Consider the following 7,019-nt stretch of genomic DNA (forward strand, 5'->3'; position numbering starts at 1 on the left):
TTGTTGCACAAATGGTCCCAGGATCTCCATTAACTCCCAAGGTCTCAAGGTCTCAGGCAGCTGCGTCTGTGGGTCAGGGTCTACCGTGGGATGGTTTCAACCATTGTTTCTTTCCTTTGTTTCCTTTCTCATTTCAATAGCTTTTATTATTTTTAATCAATGTAACCCATTCATTATAACAAATACTCAGAATATATTTTTAATTATTCTTAATTAATGGCACAAATACTCAGAGTGACAAATACTCAAAGAGAGAGGGAGAAATGGAAGGAGGAAGGGGGAAGAGCTAGAGATAGAGAGAGAAAGGGAGAGGAAGATAAACTGATTTATTATTTAGTATTTCTGGATTTGTCTGCTGTACACAGTATTTATTAACTGTCAGTCATAGAAGTGAGGTTTTAGTGTTCTAACACCTTCTCTGCTTTACTTCTCCTCTCCTCATCCTCTCTTTATTACACTTTTTTGGTTAAAATGTACTAACCAAATTTAGTTAAATTATACTACTGTTTTTGGTGTCATTGCCTCTCATGATTTTGTCTTTTCCTTCCCTGAAATCATCCCTGAAATCCTTGAACTCATCACACTTGGGTAGGTCTTCTTTCATTTATTTTACTAGTAATCAGTGGACTCTCTCTGGGAGTAGTTCTTCATATACTGTTATGGTATTTGGATGTGGTTTTTAAATCCACTCAGTCATAAACCTTTACTTTTTTTCTCCTACAATTAAACAACAACATTAAATATCAACATATCCAAATGGTCTTTGACCAGGCCATTTACACTAAATTTAGTCTTAAAGAGCCTTCTTTTCTGCCCTTCACATTAGATATCATTCTACCCAGCTGTAAAGTGACAGGTTCACAATATTTAAGATTCTGTCTCTATTACTGCACTATAGCACTTGAGTAAACTGCTTGAAATCATAGAACTGGGCTTATTGGGATTATCAGTTTATGAAGAAACTTGGTTGAAAATTTCATTCCTTTTGGTCAACAGCCAGCCAAATACAAATAAGCAAGGGAGAGCAGACACTGTTTGTTTCAGTGCCCAAGATTTGAATGTATTCCCCCGAGGAACGGTGAATATGGGAGGGCTCTGTCCACTGCCCGCAGCCCGCAGAACACAGCCTGAGAATGTTCCATCAGTCGAGATTTTGATGCTTATTTTCCAGTCTATAGCATGACTCACATTACAATAGTTACCACAACAAAGATATCTGTTCTTGCTGCATCAGTTTTCCATGACAAAAAGAATAAAATGCCATCAAACAATTGCCCGTCATAGATGTATCATGTCTGTGGAGCCAAGCACCGATTCACCGTCTCCTCGTGAATCGTCTGTCCAACTGTTGAGCATAGTATCTTCCAGCAGGGACATGGAATAGCAGGTGCTTTTCTATTTTTTTTCCTCAGAACAATAAACCCCTTTATTACATGAGCTAAGATAGGAGGGAGGAGGATTTATTTACCTTTCTGGGTCCTTGGCTTTCCTTAGGTGGAACTCCAGCTTCTTGCCCTCTAGCACATAACCATCTGCTTGGCCACATTGGCCGGGTCCTGAAAGCGATCCATGTAAGAAGCTTGCTCTGCTGGAGCTGCTCCTCTAAAAGACTGATGATTTTGGCATTCTTTTTTCTTTCATCATGCTTCTTCTGAATTTTTTGGGTCTTTTTTGGTTTAAAAATCTCTTCCTCCTCAAGAGTCAGCTTGGCTCTTCTTCAGACCCAGGGGCAGCACACAGTGGGACTTGTACCACTGTCCATACCATGTGCTGTTGAGCACGATGCAGTTCTTTACTGGGGTCTTGGTGTGGACCAGTTCGTTGTTGGATGCATTGTAGGCAACATCAATAATCCCTGTTCTGTGCGTACAACACTCCAATCCCCAGGAGAAGTTCCCCATATCCAGCCTCAATGCATGGTACTTCTTGCCTCCCTGCACATGGGCTGTGTGTGTGGCTGGGGCCAATCTTAGTGTTGGCAGCAGGGCGTCTCAGCTCATATTTTCTCTTCTTATGGTAGGGCTTTCTCTTGCCCCTGGTTTGCAGTGCTTCTGCCAACTGTCCGGAGAGATGCCCATGGCTCAGTGCCGGCTGCAAAGAGCTGCTTTTCTATGTTACACTCCATTGACACGAGCTTACCGTCTACTGCATCCTTTGACAAAGGGAGATTCCAAGTCGCTTTTCTTTCTCTTTCTGAGTATAACTGTTGTCATTAATTTTAGCACTACTTTCCTTTTCAGGAATCCAGTGGTTTGCACCTGCTTTTGCTACGAGGGGTGTAACTTTAAGTGCGATTTCTGTTGTTTTAGGCTTTTCGGCTCTACATAAACACTAGAATTTATTTTTACTAGAAATCATTAAATTGAGCTTTTTCTAGGGGAGCTTATTAAGTTCACCAAAGGGATCACAGGGCCTTAAAGATGATGTGACAGCTTTAGGGGTTTCATGCTTTTTCTTTGGCAAAGTTGATAGTAGACAGCGTACTACCCATTTGCACTCTCCAGTGTTGGCCTGTAAAGCAGAATTACTGCAGTCGGAGACTGTCTTAGTTATAGCACATACAAATTCACATTCCATATTCTAACTGAAGTCATGCTCCACATTTATTTTGAGACATTATTCTGAGTTACGTTGGCACTAGTATTTTCAATACTAGTTCTATATTAGATGAGCCAGTTTTCTTTTTTGTTGTTGGTGTTGTTTTATTAAACCGGATTTATAAAACCGGTTTAAAGTTGTTTTATTTAATTTATTGGGGTGACAATTGTTAGTAAAATTACATAGATTTCAGGTGTACAATTCTGTATTACATCATCTATAAATCCCATGGTGTGTTCACCACCCAGAGTCAGTTCTCCTTCCATCACCATATATTTGATACCCCTTCCCCTCATCTCCCACCCCCCACCCCCCTTACCCTCTGGTAACCACTAAACTATTGTCTGTGTCTATGAGTTTTTGTTTCTCATTTGTTTGTCTTGTTCTTTTGTTGTTTTTGGTTTATATACCACATATCAGTGAAATCATGGTTCTCTGCTTTTTCTGTCTGACTTATTTCGCTTAGCATTATACTCTCAAGATCCATCCATGTTGTCACAAATGGTCCTAGTTCATCTTTTCTTCCCGCCGAATAGTATTCCATTGTGTATATATAACACAACTTCTTTATCCATTCATCTATCGAAGGACATTTTGGTTGTTTCCATGTCTTGGCCACCATAAACAAAGCTGCAATGAACATTGGAGCACACGTGTCTTTATGTATAAATGTTTTCAGATTTTTTTGGTAGATACCCAGGGAGGGATTGCTGGGTCATATGGTAAGTCTATTCATAATTTTTTCAGGAACCTCCCCACTGCCTTCCATAACAGCTGCACCGGTCTGCATTCCCACCAACAGTGTATGAGGGTTCCTTTTTCTCCACAGCCTCCGATGAGCCAGTTTTCAACCACTGTTTCACATTCATGAATTGTAGATGTAAGATACACAACTGAAATAACAGAAAGTATCAATTTAATGAACAGAAATGACCAAAATAACAAGACTCTGTTAACGAAGACAAGCTATAAACTGATAGCTGAGATGATTGACCAACAGTCCTTGTAGCCAAGTAATGTTTTAGAATATGTGGAATTTCTTTGAAAATCATAATTAATTTTAAATTCAAAATTTAAAAGTATATAAACAAATCCTCTCTTATTTTATCCTCCCAAACTGTCAAGCTGCCCAGAGGTAATTGGCAGACCAGCAGGGGTTGTCAGCAATCAAAGCACTACTTGTTGAGAGATGCTGCTTCGTATCAAAGTACAAATCTGTCCAGCATTAGGCCTCCCTCATTCCTGCTCTGCGGTGAAGCCTGCAGCTCCCTTGGTCATGCCATCCAGCCTTTTCAGCAGGGACTCAAAGGCTCTGACGAGTCCTCATCAGTTGACCAGCAAGAACATATTCTCTCAAAAGAAGCCAGATCTCAGCTGCATAAGGAGAATTGACTGTGAGCCAGGGGACCCCACTCCCTCAGAGACTTAGAACTCCTTGAGCGCCAGTTCTCCCACATTTCCATCTGAAATGGAAATAATACCTCCCTTTTGGGATTTTTGGAAAGAAAAAAAGGAATTGAAATGTCAAACATGAAGCACGTAACATAGAGACCAGCATGTAGCAGGATTTGGTAATTAGTAGTTGTAACCATCTTCTATCTTTTAATATATGTTCCCATAGAATTTGGATATCACGTACTTAAGCACCACAGTAAATAAACTTAAATTTGGTAATTACAATCCAAGTGTGAAGAGGAAGAATTTAAATAGCCTCCAGTAATACTGTATGAAGGCCTGAGAAACAGCAGTGGCTCATGGACACTCAACACAGAGCTCTAAGAAGTGAGTTAATTCTCCTTCAGTCTCAGTATGACTCTGAGCCTGAAAGTTAGCATCACAAAAGAGGACAGTCTCGCCATACCCTTAATGTCCTCATCTGTGTGAAGCAAACAAACATGTATAGTCGCTTACCGTTCCTGACTCCTCTTAGGGATTTTGGCTGTACACTGCTTTGCCATGGTTATTTATGGTGCTGATTAGGCTCATGAGTGGAGGGGAGCTATCAACAGGAAAAAAGGAAAAAGATACAGAAACGATTTGGAAGGCAGGAGGAAGGTTAGAGGTGGGGAGGAGACATGGGGAATTGAAGAGAGTCAGTCATCATCAACTGGAATTCTGGGGGTGACATAGAAAGAAGGCTCTGAAAGTTACCTTGAAGATTGGGACTCTGAGGATTTGGGTGGGTAAGAATAATTTCTAGAACATGTTGCTGCTGTGTGTTGTGCAATTTAATGTCTCTTTGGCAGTTGGACTTATGTTTCTTGTAGATGTGGCACTGTGCTGAGATAGGCAGCAGGGCAGATTGCAAAAGTTGAACAAACTTTTTATATTTATGTTAAAATTTATTTGCAACATAATTATGCAAACATATGTGTAAGCACAGCTGCTGTCCCATGGAGCAGAGACCAGCTGTCTCAACGGAGCTTAGCTCAAAGCGTTAATCCTCAGAATTGCAAACAAATAAATAATGGTTGTTTTAAGCTACCAAGTTTTGGGATGGTTTGTTATGCAGCAAAAGCTGACTGATACAGGTAAGAACAAGAAGATCCAGTACTTCATAAGGTTGTTATGAGATGATGATGTATGCCTGAGTTAGTGCTTAAGTCTTAGTAGCCTATGAAAGAGTAGGTGCAGCCAATTAAACAGCAAACACTAAAAAATTTTAGCAGTGTTAATGCCCCGATAGCTCATCTACTCCAACCTGCCTCTGACACCACGCCCAGCTGGTCCTTCTCTGCCTGATGGCTTCCCACGACAGACACCGCCCCCCAACTCTCCCTGGTTACCCATTCTACTTAGAGGGTTCTGATTAGTGACATGCCCTTTCTTATATTTAGCCAAAAGCAACAACATTGCAAGTAAGGAAGGTATTTTAAGTTTGAGTCCAGAGAGAATGTGAGGTGAAGGAGAGAGACCCACACTCCTTTGAGTGCCCTTTCCCCATCCCTTGTCCTCTCTCCTGAAGACATCTGCTGGGTTCCCGAAATGTGAGAGCTTCTTCCCATGGGATGGCCCAGTTAGCTGATCTTTGGTGATTCAGCTAGTACCTATCTAAGTTAGTGCTTAAGTTAAGTCCCAGTCTAAGAGTGTAAAGACTGGGAATCTGGGCTGTTAGGGAGTGAAGGGGAAAGAGAAAGGAAGGCCAAGAACATGGGCACAGCACAAGTACAGGAACAGGCACTGTGCTGTGTGCACAAGATGAGATGTAAATAGGATGATATGATAGATAAGGTGTATGGTATGGCATGTGGCATGATATGGTATATGGTACATGGTATATGGTATGGTATGAGACTCATACATAGTATGGTATATGGTGTGTGGTATATGGTATGGAATAGTATATTTATGTGTGAAGGAGGGGACTCCATACTCAATAAGTCTGTTATGACGTGATTTTCTGTGCTCAAGGGACAAGTTGTACCAGTTTTGTGTCTATAGGAAGTTGACCTGGGCCGAAGTCAACTACTGTCCTCAAAATAGAATAGTGGGATGAGTGGGCTTGTCATTTATTTATTCATTCATCCATTCATTTGCTCAGTGAACATTTACTGAATATTAGGCTCGGGAGATGCAGTGACCAAAATATGAAAAGTATCAGAACTCATGGAACTTCTATTCTGAGGGGGAAATACCCAATAAACAAGTTCTTTTATAATATGATTTTGGGTACATAAAGCAGAATAAAGGGATAGGGAGTGTTTGTGATACTTCTTTAGATAAAGTGGGCTGGAAAGGCCTCTCTGAGGAGGTGAAGTTTGAACATAATGCTGAATTAAGTAAAGGCATGAGACACTTGGGCTTCTGAAGGAGGAGCACTTCAGGCAGAGAGCAGGAAGTACAAAGGCTTCGAGGGAGGCGACTGCTGGGTAAAGCTGAAGGGTGGAGTCAGGCTGAGACGGGGATGGTCAGAGGCTGGAACTGGGAGGAAGCCGGACACCAGCACATCACATGAGGCCTCCTAGCCAGGGAGAGAACTTTTCATTTGATTTATGGCAAGTGGGATGGGAAGCCTTGGCAGATTGAGGGCTGGGGAGTAACTTGATCTGTTTTACATCCTTATAGGATCCCTCTGACTCTTACATGGGAAACAAAAGACTTTGGGGGACCTTAGAAAGACAGAGCTGTATCTGGGAGCTAGAACAGTGGCTCCACTGCTGGGTGACCTTGACATGTAGCTTAACCTCTCTGAGTCCCAGAGTTCTTGTCCATTAATTGGTGATAATAGTTTTATGGTTATTCAGTTAGTGTATTGGTCCAATGGAGGAAGCAGCTCTGAGTCTCATACTGAGAGCTACAAAGAAACATGCTCCTAGGGCAGGAGTCCATCTGGGTTTCTTTCATTCCTGGAGACTCAGGCCAGGTGCTGTGGGAACCTTGGCAACATCCTTGAGCCAGGTTTACCTCCCATTTCTAGCCCT

General features: G+C 41.6%; 1 pseudogene; it reads right to left on the bottom strand.

The window, feature by feature from the left end:
- Nucleotides 1-1,464: 1,464 nt before the first annotated feature.
- On the bottom strand, nt 1,465-2,078 carry LOC117038686 (40S ribosomal protein S8-like; annotated as a pseudogene).
- Nucleotides 2,079-7,019: the final 4,941 nt, after the last annotated feature.

Source organism: Rhinolophus ferrumequinum, chromosome 19, assembly GCF_004115265.2.
Source record: "Rhinolophus ferrumequinum isolate MPI-CBG mRhiFer1 chromosome 19, mRhiFer1_v1.p, whole genome shotgun sequence".
NCBI classification, from domain to species: domain Eukaryota; kingdom Metazoa; phylum Chordata; class Mammalia; order Chiroptera; family Rhinolophidae; genus Rhinolophus; species Rhinolophus ferrumequinum.